The sequence below is a fragment of the Malania oleifera genome, chromosome 12 (genome assembly GCF_029873635.1).
Source record: "Malania oleifera isolate guangnan ecotype guangnan chromosome 12, ASM2987363v1, whole genome shotgun sequence".
NCBI lineage: Eukaryota > Viridiplantae > Streptophyta > Magnoliopsida > Santalales > Ximeniaceae > Malania > Malania oleifera.
In genome coordinates, this window is record NC_080428.1 from 20,940,415 (window position 1) to 20,966,137 (window position 25,723).

Sequence of the window (25,723 nt, forward strand, 5' to 3'; positions counted from 1 at the left end):
TCTTTTCTTTTATTTCAAGAAAATGGTCGACCTTGCAAAGCATATAGGATATAAAATTATTTTGGAATGTTGTGGATAGATGAAGATGCTCACAATTTGCATGAAATAATTTTTTGGAAATTTTTAAAAAAGATGATAATAGAAAGATAGAATTTTAAAAAAAAAAAATTAAAAAGTAACTTACTGATTAAAAACTGTCTAATTTTCTCTTGATAATAGTAATTATTATTACTAAAAAATTTTTGAATTATGAAACTACTTCGCTCTATCATTTTACTGGGAACTTAAAAAGATATCATAAAAAAAAAAAAATGTGCTAAATTATTTCCGCTACAACTTGGGCGAAATGGGGTTCCACCCAAATATGTGCTTAATTATTAAATAAGAACTTAATTTTATGCATCAAGAATATTTAATTTTTCTTAAAGTTTAAGGGTGTGAAAGAGCATGTTTGATCCTAGTAGGTACAATAAGTAATATTATTTATGTATAAAATTACTTTCTTCTTAAGCAAAATGGTGGACGCTGTGGAGTGTGTAAGTATATAATTGTCGGGAGTTAACAAGTGACACTAGAAAGACATGAAGGAAGTCCAAAATTTTTAGCCAATTGAGCGAAGACAAGTCAAAATTTTGAAAATTGGGTGCACCGGTTGATCACCTTCAAAGGTTGATCAACTACTTGTGGGTGGTGCCAATGGCTAAGAATGGAGGGAAAGTTGATTAACTAAGCTAAGAGGTCTGTCAACCGCCCCGTGAAGAAATTGTTGGCTTCTTTTTATTTTCCTTTGATTTTGATATATTTACAAAGGTTAAAAGTTATTTGGTCAAAAAATGACTATCGACACCTTGTTTGAAATTTTGATTTGGATTTGTACTAGTTGAGTACACTACTTGCAAGGACGATCTAAGTTCGCACAAAGAAGAAAGAAGGAAGGAGATGCTTGCATATTATACAGAAAACCAACTAATGAAAAATTAGTTTATTGAAAGCCCATTAACTTTTTAAAAAGCCGGTATAATACTGTTAAGAGTTGAAGGGATATTGTACCAATTGATGCGATGCAGTAATTAGATACCATTACACATTTGAACATAAATTGACTTTCCAATAATTGGAAAGTTTATTGACTTTTCAAATTCTAGTTCAAGTAATCGTATTTTTTTTTATTTTGGTAAAAAAACTCATGGCGCCTGTGTTCCTGCAACTTGACAAGTTCACGTTCAACTTGGACCAAACTGAGAATAGGAACTCCATCCCATCTTTATCTTTTATTGGCCAGCCTTGTCCTATAACTTCCCAATGGCATGTTGGCCTTGTTTACACTTCTGTGTAAGAGGGAAAATTATTTGCTAAATTATTAATGAGAGGGCTGGCCAATTGTCAAGTAATCGAATGGGTGTCTCAAGTTTGTTCTCCAAACTCTAATTTTATTTTATTTCTTTTTTGTTTGACATTCCAGCTGACATTCTCGTTGACCGGACAGACTCTAGTACACTCTGATGGCGACACATGGTACTCAAACTATTCTCACGCTCACGCAACAAGATCCCCCTCACTGCGTAGGGGTAAAGACATGATTTGCTTGCTGGGGTAGAAATCGAACCTGTGACTTAAACCAACAAGTGGCACATCCCAAGCCCGTCCATGCCACCTGAACCACTGCCCGGTGGGCTTCAAATTCTAATTTTAAACTATTGAGATGAAAAATGCTTTAAAAATATATCCTAATTCTCTCTAACCTTTGCTGTGGGACAAAGGTTTATGAAGACTTTTTTTACCCTAATTTACATTGCTATTTAAAGCTTCAACAATTCCTCACTTAGATTGTAATATAAATTTTAAGTCAAATACTTATGAATTCATACTTATAAGCACCTATCTTTGGATTTAACCTACTGTTGTTAGTGTAGATATTTCAACAGGTCTAACGAAATCATTGGTGACTGAGTATTAAATCAAAATTCCTATGTAAATATCACACACATGATTCTGAGTGAAAAGTTGGTTGAAAATTTTAGTACTATTATGGCCTTGTGCTACCTCCATATTTTCAAAATTTACAAAAGTTAACCCAACTTTTTGTTATAAGTGAGGTCACTTTCCATGTTCATGTAAGTTCAGTTCCCATCAACAATCACACACGACAGATTTATTCATTTTTCTTATCAATCAATGTAACAGTTAGCAATGGCCATTCTTCAAATACTTTATTGTAGTGGAGTCAATTGTGAATTAGTAACCTTTTTACCCATTAAACTAATAAGTAAGTAAATAGAACTATGGTAGATGCTGTGATGTGTCAAATAAAAAACACTACAATTGAGTATTGAGATTTTAATGGTTTTAAGGTATCAATAGACGTCTATTGGTCAATTTGTTTACGAATTAATTTTTTAAATAGTTATAATTTTAATATTTAAATTTGTATGAAATTACATTTTTAATTGTGAGTTATTGTTGATTGTCGCATTTTAATAGTTATGTCTCTATTTAACTTAAGATGAATTTTACATTTATTATTGTACTTTCTACCCAATAAATGCTGTACAAATTACCAAATTATAAATTGAAGCACAACATCAATTATTGTGTTATAAAACAAGTTATCAACCAAGTTGAACAAAATTATTATTAGGAATGATAGTCCTAGATTATTTGATCCAAACTACCACTTAATTAAGGCGGTGGGATGGAAAAACAAAAAAAAAAAAAAACTGTTTTTGTGGGTTGTGTTTGAGTTAGGTCATAAACAAGTGAGATTTAAGCAAGTTGGCTTCCGTTAACTCGATTGTAGGTGAGTAAATTAAAGACCTAAAAAGAGTAGTTGTTAGGAAATATATAAATATTTTACTTTGAATTTAATGTTTGACTAAAATGACTTAAATTTTTCTTTTAAAACAACACTTGTTCGTTCTTTTCTAATTAATAAAATAATATCTTAACTAGTGAATTTAAAATTTAAAAACAACTCCTATCATTATTTCATCTCTTTAATATTTTAAAAAAATTGATTTGGAATTTCAAAATAAAACCTATAACTAATTTATGATTTTTTCCCTCCTTAATATTTCAACCAGTGTATTTTTATAACTTGTATCTTATCTACATTCTTTTAATAGATGTATACATTATACACACATAAAATATCGTAATTTGTATACATGCAATCCAACAGTTATTTAAAAAAAAAAATTAAAGGAATGATTCATTAGGTACTTTGCTCGAACTACGCTAATCCATTAATTAATTGTGTTGCATTTGGATTGACTCCTTTTCAAAGACGCATTTGTGGACCATCTTTTTTAGGATATTCAATGAAATGTAATCGCGATTTTTCTTTCGCATAAATATTATTTTCTTATTTAAAAAAAAAAATTGTATAAGAGTGTACAAAATATATACAAAATTTTGTAATGATAATTGATCAAAAGTCAATGAGAAAAGCATAATCAACTTTTAGAAGTTTGGCTATTTGTCGAGTCGAGTTAGCCCAACCATGCATGGATTATATGCATGCACAACTAACTTAAAATTAATTTTTCAAAAGTTGGTTTATTACATATTTCACCCCTCTCTCCTTTATGCACTTTATATAACCTGTTGACTTTACGGTTCCTATCCCGTTTTGATTATGGCAAATCCAAAATATCTCACTTGTGCATCTAGTGCGTGAACAAATTTTCTATTAGAAGGCACGTAGAGTCAAGGTGCGATCAAAGCCATGAGGAGCTAAAAGTTCACTTCAAACCAACATATGTCATGACAAATTAGGAGAGCAAAAAGAGAATGAAAACATTTTCTATGTTATATTGTAATTGCATTTAATTTTGGGTCTATAATAATGCATTCATGCATGATGGGATTGACAGCTCCAAGAAAGATCATAGACTAACCTTAGGTCCTAAAACCTTTCATGAAAAATTTTTCCCAACTAAAATAAAATACTCAAACATATAGGGGTAAATTTTTAAAGACATATTTTAGCTTTTCACTTAGCTTAGTCGACCGAACGTTTTAAGTTCAAATCAGCTTTGTTAATCAACCTTGCCTTAAGGGCAAAATTACAATTTTATCTTACCTCAGTCAACCGACCCGATTTATTTTTAAAATGCCCAATTGACCGGCCATATACTATTAATAATCTTTTAATGCTCAGCCAATCGACCAAAATGAACTAAATTGTGCCTCAGTCGATTGAACTCACGAAGGCTTGGAATCCCCTTCAGCTCAGCCGACTGACACTTTGCTCAGCCAACCGAGTCTCACTGAAAATTTGAAATTTACACGGGTCAACCGACCGACACTTTGGTCAGTTGATTGACCCTCCATATTTTAAAAATACCTTCGAGATATTATTTGGGTTCTTAAGACCTTTTGATTATACATTTAGTGAATATCATATATCTTGAATCAAAATTCATTTCCAAAATACTCTTACATATTATCTCATATATAGATACATTTTTTGAGAGTTGTCATATAAACTATTGTCAACACCCCAATTTTAACCAGGTCTCCCCAAAGAAATCCGACGAAACTGGAGTTGACTTTGAGCCCAAAATGATCCTGAGTTTTGAAATTAAGACCCTTATCCCTCAATCGAGTTATTCTAATTTCAATTAAGTCCCTAAGAAATAAAAAATGTGGTTTAGAGTCGAGTCTTAGGCTTTTAAGAAAATTTTTAAGAAAGGTCTATGGTGAGTTTAATCTTAGTTGCAAAATTAATCTTTGTTGTTATATAGGACCCTGTAGATCCAAAATCGTCCCCCTTTTAAGTATTAAGGTTTGAGTCTTAGGAGCCCAAAAGTCGAGTTCTTCCAACTTAGCTGATTTCAAAACCAGTCTTCCTTAGTTGAGTCCTCGTAGTTACCAAATTCATTGTAAGCTAGGCTTTAAGGTCTTTTAATTTTAAAAGTATTGTTCTGCATAATAAGTCTATGTCTTATTCTCCAAATTTTAAATTTTAATCTCAAAATACAAAAAAAAATAGTTTAGAAATCATTTTTCTTTGTAATAAGTTTAGGATTTTAATTTCAAAACCCAAAAAAATTTAAGTTTAGAGTCCTCATAATAGACTGAGTGTGGTCCTTCAATTCCAAAACTAGTGTTCTCAATAATAAGTTTAGGTCTCATCCTCTAAGTTTCAATTTTAGGAACTAGTTTAGTTAATCGAGTCCTTTAAGTTTCCATGAGTCCAGAAAATTTCAAAGTTGAAATTGAGTTTCCAAAATCTTTGACCTATTTTGAAATTGGGCCTTAATTTTAAAACCAGTTTCGTTTGGAGATTAAAGTCATATTCTATTTTGTTGGGTTAAGATTGGTCAAAGTCAAAATTAACAGGTGCACGCACCACAATTTGATTCAGAGAGAGCTCGTTCGGGAGTGATAGACGCAGGCAAACAATACATGTGATGTGCAAAAAAATAATACATGCAAGCTTCCAATTGTAGAACACTAGTACATTTGTACAAATCAACGTTGCAGGAAAGATTACTTGGGGATACATACATCAGAATAACAAAATACAAAAAAAATAAAATAATACAAAATACAAAAAGCAAAAAGCATATTCTGAATCCTCAAATCCAAGCTTGCCAAGTTGGAGCAACCTAAAAGTTCGCCATTTACCCACCGCCACCTAGCACCACTCCAATCACTTGTGCACAAAAGAATTAGTTAGTTAAGGAAAATTTAGAAAAACAAAAATAGAAATTCACGCGCACAAGGAGGTAATGACACCTATAAAGGTAAATATTCTCTTTGGGACATTCGGTTATGGGGATAGTGGCGAAAAATGGGCTGCCTAGCCTCCCTATAAATAGGGAGGTTCCCGCACTATAGCAATACACCTCAGAGAATACAAGAATTGAGAGAAAAAGAAAGTAGAAAGAGAGACAGAGAGGTTTCGTGGAATTTGAGAGAGAAAAAGAAAGTAGAAAGAGAGACATGAAGGTTCTGCTAAATTGAGAGCAGAAAGAGCTGAAGTCCAGAGAAGCACACTCGGAATAGACACACTCAGAGCAGATCATTAGACAGATACAGAAGAAGGAAAGTAGACCGAAGGAGGAAAAGAGAAGGTTAACTGTCCTAAACCCTGTGTTTCTAAATTGACTCAATTCATTTCATTGAGAGCATATGCAGGTACCTCCTCTCAGGTTCAGGTTCCAATTTGAACTTGAATTTTTGAACTCAGACAGTGAGCCCTACATACCCGAATCTAATATCCTAAACCCAAACATGAGTTCGAGTTGAACCTCTCATACTCTCAAACTCGAACCCCTTTTAAAATCACTTTTTAAATAAACTCGAACACCCAACCTAAACCTGGGTTCGAATCCTTGCAATACTCACTAGAACTAAACCCCATACCTCAACTTGTATTCGGGTTTGAGTTACCCGAACAAACCCACTTTAAAAACCCGACCAAGCCTCACCCTCACTTTAAAAATAAGCCCATATCCAGTTTCTTTTAAAACAAGCCCATTTGTTTTTAAACTTCTAGGCCCATTAACTCTATTTTTAAAAATGAGCCCATTAACTCAATTTTAAAATAAGCCCATCGACTTTGTTTTTAAAATAAGCCCATACCCAATTTTTAAACAAGCCCACTAACTTTGTTTTTAAAATGAGCCCATACCACGTTTTCAAAATAAGCCCATAACCAGTTTTCAAAGCCCAACTGCCATAGCGCTAACTCAACCCACTCTTTTTTTTCTTTTTCATTTTTTTTTTAAGTTTTAACCAACCCATTAACCTTAAAACCCCAAGCCCATCTATGTTTTTTCAAAACCCGAAGCCCATTTCAAACTTAGTCCAAGCCCATTTTTAAAATCAAATGAGGTCCCGTTTTTAAAATCCAAATCGGGCCAACCCATTTTTTAAAATCATACGAGGCCCCGTTTTTAAAATCAAACACCGACCCATTTTGAAATTAAACTTACTCCAGCCCATTCAACCAACAACCCAGAAAACCCACGTGTGTTCCACATGTGACATTGCCCACGTGACTCACTCAGACACACCCCGAGTTCACACACACACCCGCGTCAACCCACAGGGGGCAACTCGGATACGGATCACTGAGTTGACTCGCACAAGTCAACTCTAATGTAACCCACCGAGTGAAGATGAGCCCACTTGTCTTCAACCTTATTCCTAGAACCCTAACCGAATAGATTCACACACAAACACCCAAATTTGAACGATAGTCAATAGCATTGATCATAGGTAAAACTGAATCTCACTAACAAAAAAATTAAATAAATAAAAGAGGGAGAGAAATACTTATCTTGCATTTCACGGGGTCCAAATTCAAATTTATTGCTTTGAACAAAATTGGTTGTTCAAGTTGTCCATCCTTAAAAGGGCAAATCAACGAACCTGGGTTCACCTTCTTCAGATTTTGACAATGTAGGGTCTCCCAGTGGCAATGTCTAAGCGACGTTTCTCTTTTGGGTCACCTGAAGAGAAGGACAGAGATGTAGAAAGAGGGTAAGAGAGGAGAGAAATAGAAAGGGTGAGAGAATAGAGAAAAGAGAAGAATAGAAAAAGGGTGAGAGAAGAGAGAAATAGAAAGGGTGAGAGAAGAGAGAAACAGAGAGGGTGAGGGAAGAAAGGAAGACAGAGAGGGTGAGAGAATAGAGGAAGACAGAGAGGGTGAGAGAAAAGAGAAGAGAGAGAAAGAGAGAGAGAGAGAGAGAGAGAGAGAGAGAGAGAGAGAGAGAGAGAAGGCATGCAAGAGAATGATAAATGGAAAAAATAAACAAAACGAAAAATTTGGGTTTAAGTATCTAAAACCCCAAAGCCACAAGATTTGACCATGTGGCGTTCCCTCATCCATTCTATCGAAGAAAACATGTGGCTCCCATGCGTCTGTCCATTTCTATTCCCTATCAACGGCCTAGATCTCACCATGTCAATACTTTGAATAGCCATCCGATCTCCGCAGAGTGTCAACGGTCCAGATCATTTGTGACAGAGGCCATTATGAGGGAGTGCATACTCCTTTACTCACTCGACGCACATGTCCACCCTACCCCATTTACAATCAATGCTAATGGGCACCGCTTTCCTCCACCGTTGGATCACTATTTCCATCAACAGTCCCAATTTCATCAACGTCAGCATCTCTGACGCATTCAGCTATCACCGTTTGATGGGGATCTACGTGGATGGCCAGGATTTCACCCACATTAATAGTCTTCACGTGCCTCACCGTAGCCATTAGATCCTTGATCCCTGTCAATGGTTACAATTGCCCTATATATAGAAGTAGGCCAAATTGTAATCATTAAGGACATGAGGGGAATTATTTATATTGTTTTAAAACCATTAAGAAATATTAACCCCGTTTAACTGTGCTTAACAGCAGTAAAAATAAAACAACCTGAGAGTTTTCGGGTGCCCGATCCAAGGATTGGAGAAAATTAAAAAAGTTAGTTTTTGAAGTTTGATCACCTGAGCATGGGTTCGGTTTGCCGAACTAAGGCGATTCCCACACTATTCGAGATTTGGGTGCCCGTTCTAGAGTTCAATTTATCGAATTCATGTGTTCGGTCGCCCGATGCTATTTTGAACGTATAAGTTTGCGCTGCCGAGTTGTTAGGAAAGGTCAAATTAGTGGTTTGGTTGACCGTGGACGATACGTGCATTTTAGTTCGGTTTTCCAAACTCGGGTTCAGTCGCTTGACCTCTCATAGTTTTTTTATTAAGTCTTATTCACTTTAATTGATTCTCCTAATAATGCAAGTGATTATGGGGACTATTTTATGCATTTGTGTAGGGACCTAAGGGCCTTCTAAGGTCTTTGAGCTTTACAATATTCTATGTGCATGACATGCAGAGATTATTATAAACCTTTTTCCTATAATTACTATTACAGACCCAAATTGAGTAATAATATAAATTACAAGAAAAGAGAATCTTCAGGGTCTTTAAACTTTACTTCAAGTGCCATCAATTGATATGCTAGTATATACCTGCACATAAACTAGATAACCATCAAATACTTGAGTATTTGTCATTATTGAAACCGGGTATGACCTATGAGGTCAACACCACGTTATGAGGGAATACCTATATTGTACTTTCACTTTTCGATTCTGGGAAAGGAGTAATATTAAAGGCTTAATACATTTAATTTGTGGGATAATCTACAATTAATCTGATACCATGCGTAAGAACGGGCGTGTACAGGTGCTAATACCTTCTTCCTATGTAACCATACTCCCGAACCCGACTCTGGTAACGTAGACCAATTCTACCCCTAACAGGGTAGCAATCAAGTGTTATAACTACACTTCGAAAGGTTAGTGGCAACTCAATCACACATTGTTTTTTCCATAAAAATATCTCTTTTCGAAATTCACACCCATTTTTCCCAGTTCGCAACTGCACTGTGCCAGTGTTTTTTGCGGGTTTGGGACGTCGTGACATACAACATATAGCTATTTTTTTTAAACACCATAAAACTTCCCTAAGTATCTTAGCATATGCTTTCTCAAGGTCAATAAGTAACATGCAAGTCCCTCTTCTTTTTCCCTAAACTTTTCCATTAATCTTCTTAAAAGATAAATAACTTACGTCATATATCTCTCAGGCATAAAACCAAACTGATTTTATGAAATCTTCGTTTCTAACCTTAATCTTTGTTTAACTACCATTTCCCATAGTTTCATTGTATGATGTATAAGTTTAAGTCCACGATAGTTGTTACAATTTTGAATACCTCCTTTATTTTTGTATATAGGTATTAAAGTGATTTTCCTCCATTCATCTGGCATCTTCTTAGTTTTTACAATTATATTAAATAAATTAGTTAACCATATAATTTTGGTATCATCCAAGCATTTCCAAACTTCAATTGGGATGTTATCTAGTCCCATAGCTTTCCCATTTTTCATCTTTTTTAGTGCAAACTTAACTTCGTTAACTCTAACTTTGCAAATAAATCTTATATTTTTAGTCTTTTCGACAATCCTAAGTTTAAGCCTTCTATTTGGTTGTCATTAAACAACTTACTAATGTAACATCGCCATCTTCCTTTAAAAGCTCCGTCCTTAACCAAGACAATATCATTCTCACTTTTTATTCATTTTACATTTCCTAAGTCCTTATTCTTCCTTTCTCTAACTTTAACAAGTTTAAATATATCGCTTTCCCTTCTTTTGTACCTAATATATTATACAAACTCTTAAAAGATCTATATTTAGTTTCACTAATGGCCCGTTTCTCATCTTTTCTTACCTCCTTATATTTTTCAAAGTTATTTCTATTTCTACATTTTTGTCATGTTTTATATCAAATTCTTTTTGTATTTATGATTTTTTGTACATCTTTATCCCACCACCAACTCTCTTTGCTATTCGAGAATTTTCACCTTGATTCATCTAAAATCTCTTTTGCTATCTTTTTAATAGAACTAGCTAATATATTCCAAAGAATATTTGTATCTATCTCATCCTCTATGGTCCAATCTCCAGCTTTGATCATTTAATCTTTAAATTTTATTATATTTTCTCCTTTTAGGCTCCACCATCTAGCACCATCTAGTTCTCCTACACTGGTTTATTTTATCATTTTTCTTCCATTTTTAATACATATATCTAACACTAAAACTATATGTTGTGTGGTTAGGCTTTCACCTGGAATAACTTTGCTATTCTTGCATGATAAACGATCTACCCTTCTAGTTAAAAAAAAATCTATTTGACTTCTATTTTATCCACTATTAAAGGTTATTAAATGTTATTCTCTCTACTTAAAACAAATATTCATTATACTAAAATGACATAACAAAGTCTAAGATCATCTCCCTGTAGACACCCCAATTTTAACCAGACCTTTCCAAGGAGACCTCATGTCAAAACCTTCCCATACGGTTGTGGACCCCACACATCTTTGTAGGTCCCACACTAGTTGTGGACCCCACATATTTCCATTGGGCCCCACACAGTTTGTGGGCCCCACTTTTCCTAGTATGCTAGCTCAAATTCCTACATCCGGTGCACGTTACCCCCTCTGGTACGCTAGCTCGGATTCCTACATCCGGTGCACGTTACCTCTTTTGGCATGCTTGTGCCTGCTGACTCGGGTTCCTATAACCTTTAAAAGGCTCGTAGACCCCACATTGCTTGTGGGCCCCACATCTCCATTGGGCCCCACACAGTTTGTGGGCCCCATTTCTCATGGTACGCTAGTTCGGATTCCTACATCCGGTGCACGTTACCCCCTCTGGTACACTAGTTCGGATTCCTACATCCGGTGCACGTTACCCGCTCTGGTACGCTAGCTTGGATTCCTACATCCAATGCACGTTACCTCTTTTGGCATGCTTGTGTCTGCTAGCTCGGGTTCCTATAACCCTTAAATGGCTTGTGGACCCCACACATCTTTGTAGGTCCCACATGGCTTGTGGGCCCCACATATCTCAATTGGGTCCCACCGGTTTGTGGGCCCCACTTCTGCTGGTACGCTAGTTCGGATTCCTACATCCGGTGCACGTTATCCCCTCTGGTATGCTAGCTCGGATCCACATATCCGGTGCCTTGCTAGCTCGGGTTCCTGTAACCCTCAAACGACTTATGGACCCCACATGGCGCGTGGGCCCCACACATCTTCGATGGGCTCCGCACAGCTTCTAGAACCCTCATATTATTATTATTATTATTATTATTATTATTATTATTATTATTATTATTATTATTTATTTTAATTTGTCAAATGCAAGCATACTTTGTTCCCCCATCATCACTCACCACATGTCATGTTTCTTCCTTTTATCATTCTTCCCATACTATATTCCCTTCATAATTCTTCATCCCATACTTTGTTCCCTCCATCATCACTCACCACATGTCATGTTTCCTCCCTTTATCAATCTTCCTATGCTATATTCTCTTCATCATTCTTCATCCCATACTTTGTTCCCTCCATCATTACTCACCACATGTCATGTTTCCTCCCTTTATCAATCTTCTCATGCTATATTCTCTTCATTATTCTTCATCCCATACTTTGTTCCCTCCATTATCACTCACCACATGTTATGTTTTCTCCCTTTATCATTCTTCCCATGCTATATTCCCTTCATCATTCTTCATCTCATACTTTATTCCCCCCATCATCACTCACTACATGTCATGATCTCCTTTTATCATTCTTCCCATGCTAATTTCCCTTCATCATTCTTCCCCCCATACTTGGTTCCCCCCATCATGACTCCCCTATGTCTTCTTTCCTATGCTTACCCCAAGCTAAGTCTATAAATAGCCCTCTCATTCCAAGCACAAAGGGAGGAGAGTTCTTAGTGGTGGTAAGGAAAAGATTTCAAATATTGAAGTTTTCTATCATGAGTTTGTGAAGCTAGTTTTTTTTTTTAGTAAAGATCAAGAGGTCGACTAATCCCGTTTCCTATCGGTGCTGAGTCACCCCATTTGAAGAAGGCACCCCGTAGTACCTCAAATCAGAGTTCAAGAACAACTCTCGGGAAGACGTTGTAGAGCGGCCCTAGTAGACTCATCAATAGGAAAAGAAGACAGGAGCAGAGGAAAACGAAAGAAGATCAAGCGATCGATTGATCCCTTTTCCTACCGGTGCCGGGTCACTCCATTTGAAGAAGGTACTCCCTAGTGCCTCGAGTCGGAGCTCAAGAACAACCCTCGGGAAGGCGCCGTAGACTAACCCCTGCGGATTCACAGACAGGAGAAGAAGACCGGAGGAGAAAAAGACGATAGGTAAAACCAATGAACTTTCTCTTCCTATGTTACATCTCCGCCCCCCTTTTCCCGAACCGACCTCTGCTGGTTTATTTGATTCTATTTCATTTCTTATTTTATTTTAAATGGCTTCTTTTTAACTCATAAAAAAATAAAAAAAGAAATTTCATAATAGACACAAAAATTCAAAAAAAAAAATTGTCAAAGAAAATTCAAAAATTTTTAAAGCTTTGAAACTTATTTACATTTGAAAATTTTTTAGGAAGATCCAAGAAAGTTTCCAACATGTTTGGCAAAGGTTAGATCTGTTTCTTTATATTCAAAATTTTCAAAAATACATTCTAAAGTCATGTCTTTAAAACTATGACTTTTATGATTGTTGTCTAAAATTCTGTTATATTCGGAAGAACATTGGAAAACCCCGAAAAATCAATGGTCTCGACCAAGACCTTAAACTGGTTTTCCCCCAAACTGGTCAACATTTGACCGGCTCACCATTCCCGAACTGGTTCACCCCGGTTTTCTCCATTTCGTTTGTATATTATTGTTGTATCCATAAAATTCACAAAATTCACAAAATTTTCAGAAATTCCAAAAATATTTTCACATTTTGATTTCAATTGATTTTATTCGTGTTATTTTGAAAGTTCGGGAAAAATCACAGAAATCACAAAAATCATTTTTACACTTAGGAAAAATCACAAAAATATCTTTTTAGGCACAAAAAATCATTCCAAATCCCGAACAAATTTCAAAAACCTCTCGGAATAGTATATTTCCTACTTAGAAAAACCTATAGATTTTAAAACTCCCGGGAGCGTATTTCGTATCCTATTTTCAATTTTACTTCCTGATGATTGCAAACAAGAACATTGACTCTTCGGAATACTAAATTGCCCCGGTTATGAGGGAATACCTATATAGTATTTTCATTCTTTTGATTTTTGAAAGGGAGTAATCTTTGAAGACTTATTACATTTATTTCGGGAAAACTCTTTATTAATCTGGTACCATTCATAAGAACGGGCGTGTAGGGGGTGCTAATACCTTCCCCTCGTGTAACCATACTCCCGAGCCCGACTTTGGTGATGCAGACCGATTCTACCCCTAACGGGATAGCAATCAAGTGTTCTTACCACACTTCAAAAGGTTAGTGGCGACTCCTTCACATATGTTTTCCACAAGAAATCAAGTTTTCAAAATACACATTCATTTTTCCCAGTTCGCAAGCTAAACCCATTTTTTAATAGAGATTGGTTCTCTGGGCCGGGTTCGGGACGTCGCGACACTCCCTATACTCATTTTGTGTCCATATCCATATCTTTTATGTATCATCTCATAATTTTTATTATGTCTTCCAACGTTTCCATTCAGATCTCCTTGTATAAATATTTTTTCAGTCCCTGGTATGCCTTGTATAATACTATCCATATCTTCCCAAAATTATCTCTTAAGATTTTCTGTTAAACCAACTTGAGTAGCATAAACACTAATGATATTTATTATCTCTTATCCTAATACCATTTTAATTTTTATAATTCGATCCCTTACCCAGTTCCAAACCTAGGTAAAGAAGGAGGGTTGCATTAGGCAGCTGACAATCAACGTAAAATTTGTCAGATCACTATGATAACTCAGTTAGTTGAAATTAAATATTATATTTAAATCAATTATTAAAAGGTTGATAAACTTACTGACTTTTAGAAAGTCAGTTATGCTTTAATACATTTCGGTATATATTTGAACCGAGTATCAAATAATTGTATTTTTGTTTTTGAATTAAAAAATAATATTATTTTTGTTAAAAACTCTTGGTGGTTGTGTTCGTGCAACTTGACAGGTTCACGTTCAACTTGGACCATTATGAGATAACTTCATGCCATCTTTTTCTTTTATTGGCCAGCCTTATACTATTTCTTCCCATTTATCCAATGGCATGTTTTGGTGGAAAGTTATGGCCACGTTTGCTACTTTGATAGTATCAATCTCTTGTTGGCTTGCGATATATATATAAAATTCTAATTCTCTAAATATATAAATAAATATTGATTTATTTGTTTGTTTTAAAAACTTATATAGGAAAATCAAGAAAACATAATTTTTATTTTTAATTTTTTATATAACTATTAAAAAATGAACAATAAGGTGATTTTTTGGGATTATTATAACTTTGAAATATAAAATAAAAAAATTAAATAATTAAAGGCTCCTCAAGAGTTGTATGTTTTGTTAAAACTTAATATACATTGTTGGCTCACAACCTAATAGTTTAAATTTTTAGGTGAAGTGGTAATGTAACAGAGCTGGTTATCAAGAGGTCTTCGGTTCTAATCTCATTGCCCGCATTTATTCTGTGGTATTTAAAATTTTTTTATGTGTTTATCTTTTCACGTGTTATCAGATTGCACATGTAAGGAAGTATTAAAACTTGATATACATTGTTGGCCTACGACCTAATAGTTTAAGCCTTTAAGTAAAATGATAATCTAACATGTTTGAAAAGAAAATTTCTATTAATGAATAAACATGTTCTTTTAAACAAAAATAAAGTTTGATTTTTAATTATTATTCTTATTTAAATCAAAATTTATTTTTTATTATCATAGTTGCAATAGAGAGGAAGAAAATGAAAATTAATTTTCATACTTTTTTTTTATGAAGTCCTTAATCCAAAAAAAGGAAAAGGCAATAAGAAAGTGATCGATTTCTTATTATTTTTTTCTTTATATCAAATATTATGAAAAGACAAAATTTTCTACGTTCCATTTGAATTAAACATTTTTCTTCAAGAAAAATGAGCTGAAAATAAATAAAACGGAAATTAATGAAAATAAAATAAAAAGGAAATCAATGTACCATTTATTCTCTCAATATCAAATTCTGTAAAAGTAAAAATATAACAATTTCAATATTATTTGAAATAAAAATATATAAAATAAAATATTTTCTTTTCTTTTATTTCAAGAAAATGGTCGGCCTTGCAAAGCATATAAGATATAAAATTATTTTGAAATGTTGTGGGTAGATGAAGATGTTCACAATTTGTTGCAAATTTTTAAAAAGGATGACAATTGAAAGATAGAATGTTTTTTTAAAAAAAATTAAAAAGAAACTTACTGATTAAAAACTGTCTAATTTTCTCTTGATAATAGTAATTATTATGTCTAAAAAATTGCTTAATTATTAAACTATTTCGCACTATTATTTTACTGGGAATTTAAAAAGATATCATAAAAAAAATATATATGTGCTAAATTATTTCCGCAACAACTTGGGCGAAATGGGGTTCCACCCAATTATGTGCTTAATTATTAAATAAGAATTTAATTTTATGCATCAAGAAAATTTAATTTTTCTTAAAGTTTAAGGTTGTGAAAGAGCATGTTTGATCCTAGTAGGTACAATAAGTAATATTATTTACGTATAAAATGACTTTCTTCTTAAGCAAAATGGTGGACACTGTGGAGTGTGTAAGTATATAATTGTCAGGAATTAACAAGTGACATTAGAAAGACACGAAGGAAGTCCAAAATTTTTAACCAATTGAGAGAAAACAAGTCAAAATTTTGAAAATTGGGTGCACCAGTTGATCACCTTCAAAGGCTGATCAACTGCTTGTGGGTGGTGCCAATGGCTAAGAATGGAGGGAAAGTTGATTAACTAAACTAAGAGGTCTGTCAACTGCCCAGTGAAGAAATTGTTGCTTTCTTTTTATTTTCCTTTGATTTTGATATATTTACAAAGGTTAAAAGTTATTTGGTCAAAAAATGACTATGGACAGGAATTTTGATTCAAATTTGTACTAATTGAGTACACCACTTACAAGGGTGATCTAAGTTCGCACAAAGAAGGAAGAAGGAAGGAGATGCTTGCATATTATGCAGAAAACTGACTAATGGAAAATTAGTTTATTGAAAGCCCATTCACTTTTTTAAAAGCCGGTATAATACTGTTAAGAGTTGAAGGGATATTGTACCAATTGATGCAATACAATAATTAGAGACCATTACACATTTGAACATAAATTTACTTTCCAATAATTGGAAAGTTTATTGACTTTACAATAATTAGAAACCATTACACATTTGAACATAAATTTACTTTCCAATAATTGGAAGGTTTATTGACTTTTCAAATTCTAGTTTTGAGCTAGTCGGAATTAAACAATATTTACATCCATTATTAAAAAGATGGTAGACTCACTTACTTTTTGAAAGTGGGTTATGCATTAGAACATTTTGATCTATATTTGATCAGGTATTTTAATTAAAAAATATTATTTTGGTAAAAAAACTCATGGTGCCTATCCTCCTGCAACTTGACAGGTTCACGTTCAACTTGGACCATACTGAGAATGGGAACTCCATCCCATCTTTATCTTTTATTGGCCAGCCTTGTCCTATAACTTCCCAATGGCATGTTGGCCTTGTTTACACTTCTGTGTAAGAGGGAAAATTATTTGCTAAATTATTAATGAGAGGGCTGGCCAATTGTCAAGTAATCAAATGGGTGTCTCAGATTTGTTCTCCAAACTCTAATTTTATTTTATTTCTTTTTTGTTTGACATTCCAGCTGACACTCTCTTTAACCGGACAGACTCTAGTACACTATGGTGGCGACACAGGATACTCAAACTACTCTCACGTCCACGCAACAAGGCCCCTCTCACAGTGTAGGGGTAAAGACATGATTTGCTCGCTAGGGTAGAAATCGAATCTTGGACTTAAACCAACAAGTGGCCCATCCCAAGCCTGTCCTTGGCACCTGAACCACTGCTCGAGAGCTTCAAATTCTAATTTTTAAACTATTGAGATGAAGAATGCTTTAAAAATATATCCTAATTCTCTCTAACTTTTGCCGTGCGACAAAGGTTTATGAAGACTTTTTTTACCCTAATTTATATTGCTATTTAAAACTTCAACAATTCCTCACTTAGATTGTAATATAAATTTTAAGTCAAATATTTATAAATTCATACTTACAAGTACCTATCTTTGGATTTAACCTACTGTTGTTAGTGTAGATATTTCAACAGTTTTAACGAAATCATTGGTGACTTAGTATTAAATCAAAATTCCTTTGTAAATATCACACACATGTTCTGAGTGAAAAGTTGGTTGAAAATTTTAGTACTATTATGGCCTTGTGCTACCTCCAGATTTTCAAAATTTACAAAACTTAACCCAACTTTTTGTAATAAGTGAGGTCACTTTCCATATTCATGTAAGTTCAGTACCCATCAACAATCACACACGAAAGATTTATTCATTTTTCTTATCAATCAATGTAACAGTTAGCAATGGTCATTCTTGAAATACTTTATTGTAGTGGAGTCAATTGTGAATTAGTAACTTTTTACCCATTAAACTAATAAGTAAGTAAATAGAACTATGGTAGATGCTGTGATGTGTCAAATAAAAAACACTACAATTGAGTATTGAGATTTTAATGGTTTTAAGGTATCAATAGATGTCTATTGGTCAATTTGTTTACGAATTAAATTTTTAAATAGTTATAATTTTAATATTTAAATTTGTACAAAATTACATTTTGAATTGTGAGCTTTTGTCAATTAATGATAGTCGCATTTCAATAATAGTTATGTCTCAATTTAACTTAAGATGAATTTTACATTTATTATTGTACTTTCTACTTAGTAAATGTTATACAAATTACCAAATTATAAATTGAAGCACGACATCAATAATTGTGTTATAAAAGAAGTCATCAACCAAACTACCACTTAATTAAGGCGGTAGGATGGAAAAAAAATTGTTTTTGTGGGTTGCGTTTGAGTTAGGTCATAAACAAGTGAGATTTAAACAAGTTGACTTCCGTTAACCCGATTGTAGGTGAGTAAATTAAAGGCTTAACCCGGCCAACACGTTAAAAAGAGTAGTTGCTAGGAAATATATAAATATTTTACTTTGAATTTAATGTTTTTAATTTTTGACCAAAATGACATAATTTTTTTTTTTTAAAACAACACTTGTTCGTGCTTTTCTAATTAATGAAATAATATCTTAACTAGTGAATTTAAAATTTAAAAACAAAACCTATCATTATTTCATCTCTTTAATATTTCAAAAAAAATTGATTTGGAATTTCAAAATAAAACCTATAACTAATTTATCATTTTTTCCTCCTTAATATTTCAACCAGTGTATTTTTATAACTTGTATCTTATCTACATTCTTTTAATAGATGTATACCTTATACATGCACAAAATGTCATAATTTGTATACATGCAATCCAACAATTATTTTAAAAAAAAATTAAAGGAATGATTCAGTAGGTACTTGGCTCGAACTACGCTAATCCATTAATTAATTGTGTTGCATTTGGATTGACTCCTTTTCAAAGACGCATTTGTGGACCATCTTTTTTAGGATATTCAATGATATGTAATCGTGTTAACACAATTAACACAATTAACATCTTTTTTACTCATTTCCCTACAACACATACAGTTAACACAATTATCTACACTAATCGTGTTAACTACTCCCTGTCAAGTCCAGGTATGTCCTATCACACCGACACAAAGTCATCAATGATCTGCCTTACTTTTACTGGAATTGTTATCCCAGGAAAAACACGGAATACTGTCGACGAATCTTGATCTAGCAACCGAACAATCTTCAACCAACTCTACCCATATCCAACATCCTATACTCTAGTATGTACTCACAGGTAAGCCTAACCAAGTCTACAAGACCTAACAACCTGGTTAGCTCTGATACCAAGCAATCATGCCAAGAACCCTGAAATGGTACCCAAGGGTGAAAATGTAACATAATTTGTCCCTGTATTATACAAATCATCCATAAATACAGTACAAAGGATGAGAGTCCAATCCCGTGGGGTTTCCAGGCACCCTACACACACCCAAACACAATCATATATACAGCAGAAAAATGTCATTATATATATACATATGTAGTACCATACTAGAGTCTATACAAGAGCAGACACAAGGGTCTATCAAAAGATACAAACGAGTGCCCAAATACATCTTAAAATGGCAACCCACCAGAATACAGTCCTAACAATTACCCAAGCGCTAACCGCAGTACACCGGCCACTACGCTCCCTACACTAGGACGCTAGTTCCGGTTACTCGAAAGATCTGTAAAAATATACGTACAGTAAGGGTGAGACACCTCTCAGTAAGGAAGAACACAGGTTATATCGGTGTGTGGCATTTAAGTGTTATCATGACATACTAACATGCATAGTTCAATAGTCAAAACATCAAAACCAATCACAATATTTTCACAAAACAAGCAATACAATTTGGTATCGTCACACCCTTCGACTTGAAGCCGGACTGTCTGGTGATATTTCACAACCTTCGGCCAACGCCAACAGTTTGGTGATATTTCACACCCTTTGGCAAACGCCGGTGCCCCTGGTAACCTGGCATAGCATCAGCGTTGAACCGGTGCAAATCTGGTGTTCGCACAACCTTCGGCTCGAAAGCCAACCGATCTAGTGGTATTGCGCACTCTTCGGTAAAAGTCGAATTTTCAAACCTGGAACAATTCGAAACCCCATTTTTATTTCACCAATATACAACATATGCAAGCTCATATAACCAAACAAACCACACCCATTTGGTAATCTAAAATCACGGTTTTCCAAACACATACAATTTAAACAAGTCAAGGTACGGCCATCCCTATAACACAGTATAAATCAACGTATATGTTTGGTTTTCAACAAAACCAAGGATGCAGCCCATCGCCCCCTTTTTCTCAAAACTGTAATCATGAAAAACCTATAGTTTTCCCCATTAGATTCCCCCAAATGAGTAACCAAAACACATATAGGATTGTGAACCACAATTCTACCAAGTTTGATTTCAAAAATAATCGATATAAACACAATTTCCCTTACCTTTTTCCGCGAATAGAAAATCCCAAACTCTAAGGCCCCTAAACAGTGAACCGAGTTCCAAAACCTACAATTAACAGTACAGAATATACTCACAAGACAGTTTCCTACAAAACTACTAGATCAGAATTGAAAACCGAGCCTTACCTCAATTTTTCGCCAAAATCCAAAAATCTCCAAAACGGGATTCCGATACGTAGAACTTGTAGAGAATCCTTCCACGATCCTTGTGGTAACTTCAGATTCATGATTCTAGTGACGAACAACGAAGAAATCTAGAGAGATAGAGAGTAGAGAGAGTTCTAGAGAGAGAGAGAGATATTTGAAGTTTCTTAATGGTTGAGCAATGAAATTTCTATTTATAGCCCCTTTGACCCGGGCAAACTCGTCGACAAGATGGTGTCCTCGAAGACCAGGCTCTAAGTCCTCTCGTCAACGAGACAAAGGATTCGTCGATGAATCTTGATATCACTAGTTCCCAAAACTCCTCGGCTTCTCCTCATCGACGAGCCTCTAAACTTTGTCGACGAGAGATGCATAGCCTTCATTGACAAACTCTGGCTTCGTCGATGAAGCCTGTTCAAATACCAATTTTACCCCTTTCTTAATTATTTACACCTATCTATCACGATTCGGGTTCATATAGTTATGGGGATATTGGCGAAAAATGGGCTGCACAGCCTCCCTATAAATAGGGAGGTTCCCGCACTATAGCAATACACCTCAGAGAATACAAGAATACTCTATGAGAATTGAGAGAAAAAGAAAGGAGAAAGAGAGATAGAGAGGTTCTGTGGAATTTGAGAGAAAAAGAAAGTAGAAAGAGAGACAGGAAGGTTCTGCTAAATTGAGAGCAGAAAGAGCTGAAGTCCAGAGAAGCACACTCAGAATAGACACACTCAGAACAGATCATCAGATAGATACAGAAGAAGGAAAGAAGACCGAAGGAGGAAAAGAGAAGAGTAACCGTCCTAAACCCTGTGTTTCTAAATTGACTCAATTCATGTCATTGAGAGCATATGCAGGTACCTCCTGTCAGGTTCAGGTTCCTATTTGAACCTAAAGTTTTTAACTCAGACAGGGAGCCCTACATACTCGAATCTAATATCCTAAACCCAAACATGAGTTTGAGTTGAACCTCTCATACTCTCAAAGTCGAACCCCCTTTCAAAATCACTTCTTAAATAAACTCGAACACCCAACTTGAACCCAAACCTGGGTTCGAATCCTTAAAATACTCATTAGAATTGAACCCCATACCCTAACCTACATTCGGGTTTGAGTTACCCGAACAAGCCCACTTTGAAAACCCGGTTAGGCCTCACCCTCACTTTAAAAATAAGCATATACCCAGTTTCTTTTAAAACAAGCCCATTTGTTTTTAAACTTTTAGGCCCATTAACTCTATTTTAAAAATGAGCCCATTAACCCAATTTTAAAATAAGCCCATCGACTTTGTTTTTAAAATAAGCCCATACCCAATTTTTAAACAAGTCCACTGACTTTGTTTTTAAAATGAGCCCATACCAAATTTTCAAAATAAGCCCATAACCAATTTTCAAAGCCCAACTTCCATAACGCTAACTTAGCCCACTCTTTTTTTTCTTTTTTATTTTTTTTTTAAGTTTAAACAACCCATTAACCTTTTAAAACCCCAAGCCCATCTAAGTTTTTTCAAAACCGGAAGCCTATTTCAAACTTAGTCCAAGCCCATTTTAAAAATCAAATGAGGTCCTATTTTTAAAATCCAAATCGGGCCAACTCATTCTTTAAAATCATATGAGGCCCTGTTCCACCCCATTCAACCAACAACCCAGAAAACCCATGTGTGCTCACCATGTGACATAGCCCACGTGACTCACTCAGACACACCTCGAGTTCACACACACACCCGCGTCAACCCACAGGGGGCAACTCAGATACAGATCACTAAGTTGACTCGCACCAGTCAACTCTAATGTAACCCACCGAGTGAAGATGAGCCCACTCGTCTTCAACCTTATTCCTAGATCCCTAACCGAACAGATTCACACACAAACACCCAAATTTGAACGATAGTCAATAGCATTGATCATAGGTAAAACTGAATCTCACTAACAAAAAAATTAAATAAATAAAAGAGGGAGAGAAATACTTATCTTGCATTCTATGGGGTCCAAATTCAAATTTATTGCTTTGAACAACATTGGTTGTTCAAGTTGTCCATCCTTAAAAGGGCGAATCAATGAACTTGGGTTCAGGTTCTTTAGATTTTGACATGGTAGGGTCTCCCAATGCCAATGTCTAAGCCACATTTCTCTTTTGGGTCACCTGAGGAGAAGGATAGAGATGCAGAGAGAGGGTAAGAGAGGAGAGAAATAGAAAGGGTGAGAGAGTAGAGAAAAGTGAGGAACAGAAAAAGGGTGAAAGAAGAGAGAAATAGAAAGGGTGAGAGAAGAGAGAAATGGAGAAGGTGAGGGAAGAGAGGAAGAGAGAGAGGGTGAGAGAAGAGAGAAGAGAGAGAGAAGGCATGCAAGAGAATGAGAAATGGAAAAAAGTGAACAAAACGAAAAATTTGGTTTTAAGTATCTAAAACCCCAAAGCCACAAGATTCGACCACGTGGCGTTCCCTCGTCCATTTGATCGAAGAAAACACGTGGCTCCCTTGTGTCTGTCCATTTCTATTCCCTATCAACGGCCCAGATCTCACCATGTCAATACTTTGTATAGCCATTCGATCTTCGCAACGTGTCAACGGTCCTGATCATTTGTGACAGGGGCCATTATGAGGGTGTTCATACTCCTTCACTCACTCGACGCACATGTCCACCCTACCCTCCACATAATCAATGCTAATGGGCGTCGCTTTCCTCCACCATTGGATCACTATTTCCATCAACGGTCCCAATTTCATCAACGTCAGCATCTCTGACGCATTCAGCTATCACCGTTCGATGGGGATCCGCATGGATGGCCAGGATTTCGCCCACATCAACAATCTTGACATGCCTCATTGTAGCCATTAGATCCCTGATCCCCGTCAATGGTTGCAATTGCCCTATATATAGAAGTAAGCCAAATTATAATCGTTAAGGACATGAGGGGAATTATTAGTATTGTTTTAAAACCATTAAGAAATATTAACCCCTTTTAATTGTGCTTAACCATAGTAAAAATAAAACAACATGAGAGTTTTCGGGTGCCCAGTCCAAGGTTCGGTCGCCTGAGCAGAGAAAATTAAAAAAGTCAAATTTTGAAGTTCGATCACCTGAGCATGGGTTCGGTTTGCTGAATTAAGGTGATTCCCACACTGTTCGAGATTTGGGTGCACGGTATAGAGTTCAATTTACAAAACTCATGTGTTCGGTCGCCCGAGACTATTTTGAACGTATAAGTTCGCGCTGCCAAGTTGTTAGGAAAGATCAAATCAGTGGTTCCGTCGACCGTGGACGATACGTGTATTTTAGTTTGGTGTTCCAAACTCAAGTCAATATGTTTACCGGTCCATGGTTCAGGCGCCTAAGGTGTTTTGAATACCAATGGTTCAGTCGCTTGACCTCTCATAGTTTTTCTTATTAAGCCTTATTCACTTTCATTGATTCTCCTGATAATGCAAGTGATTATAGGGACTATTTTGTGCATTTCTGTAGGGACCTAAGGGCCTTCTAAGGTCTTTGAGCTTTACAGTATCCTATATGCATGACATGCAGAGATTATTTGTCACGCCCCGAACCCTGAAATGGGACCTAAGGGTGAAAATGTAACATAACCTATCCCTGTATCATACAAATCATCCACAGATATAGTATAAAGGATGAGAGTCCGACCCCGTGGGGTTCCCAGGCACCTTAAACACATCCAAACACAATCATATATGCAGCGGATAATCTACAATTAATTTGATACCGTTCGTAAGAATGGGCGTGTACAGGTGCTAATACCTTTTTCTCGCGTAACCATACTCCCAAACCCGACTTTGGTAATGTAGACCAATTCTACCCCTAACGGGGTAGTAATCAAGTGTTCTCACTACACTTCAAAAGGTTAGTGGCGACTCCATCACACATTGTTTTTTCCACAAAATTATCTCTTTTCAAAATTCACACCCATTTTTCCCAGTTTGTAGCCGCACTGTGCCAATGTTTTTTACAGGTTCGGGACGTTGTGACATACAACATATAGCCCCTTTTTTTTTTTTTTTTTAAACACCATGGAACTTCTCTAAGAATCCTATCATATGCTTTCTCAAGGTCAATAAGTAACATGCAAGTCCCTCTTCCTTTTCCCTAAACTTTTCCATTAATCTTCTTAAAAGATAAATAACTTCTGTGGTAGATCTCCCAGGCATAAAACCAAATTGATTTTCTGAAATCTTCATTTTTAACCTTAATCTTTGTTCAACTACCATTTCCCATAGTTTCATCGTATGACTCATAAGTTTAATTCCACGATAGTTATTACAATTTTGAATACCTCCTTTATTTTTGTATATAGGTATTAAAGTTATTTTCCTCCATTCATCTGGCATTTTCTCAGTTTTTACAGTTATAGTAAATAAATTAGTTAACCATATAATTTTGTTATCACCCAAGCATTTCCAAACTTCAGTTGGGATGTTCTCTAGTACCATTGTTTTCCCATTTTTCATCTTTTTTAGTGCAAACTTAACTTCGTTAACTCTAACTTTGCAAATAAATCTTATGTTTTTAGTCTTTTTGACAATTCTAAGTTTAAGCCTTCTATTTGGTTTTCATTAAATAACTTACTAAAGTAACTTCGCCATTTTTCTTTAAAATCTTCATCCTTAACCAAGAGAATATCATCCTCACTTTTTATTTATTTTACATTTCCTAAGTCATTGCTCTTCCTTTCTCTAACTTTAACAAGTTTAAATATATCTCTTTTTCCTTATTTTGTACCTAATCTATCATACAAACTCTTAAAAGATCTATATTTAGTTTTACTAATGGCCCTTTTTGCATCTTTTCTTGCCTCCTTATATTTTTCAAAGTTATCTCTATTTCTACATTTTCGTCATGTTTTATATCAAATTCTTTTTGTATTTATGACTTTTTGTACATCTTTATCCCACCACCAACTCTCTTTGCTATGCAAGAATCTTCACCTT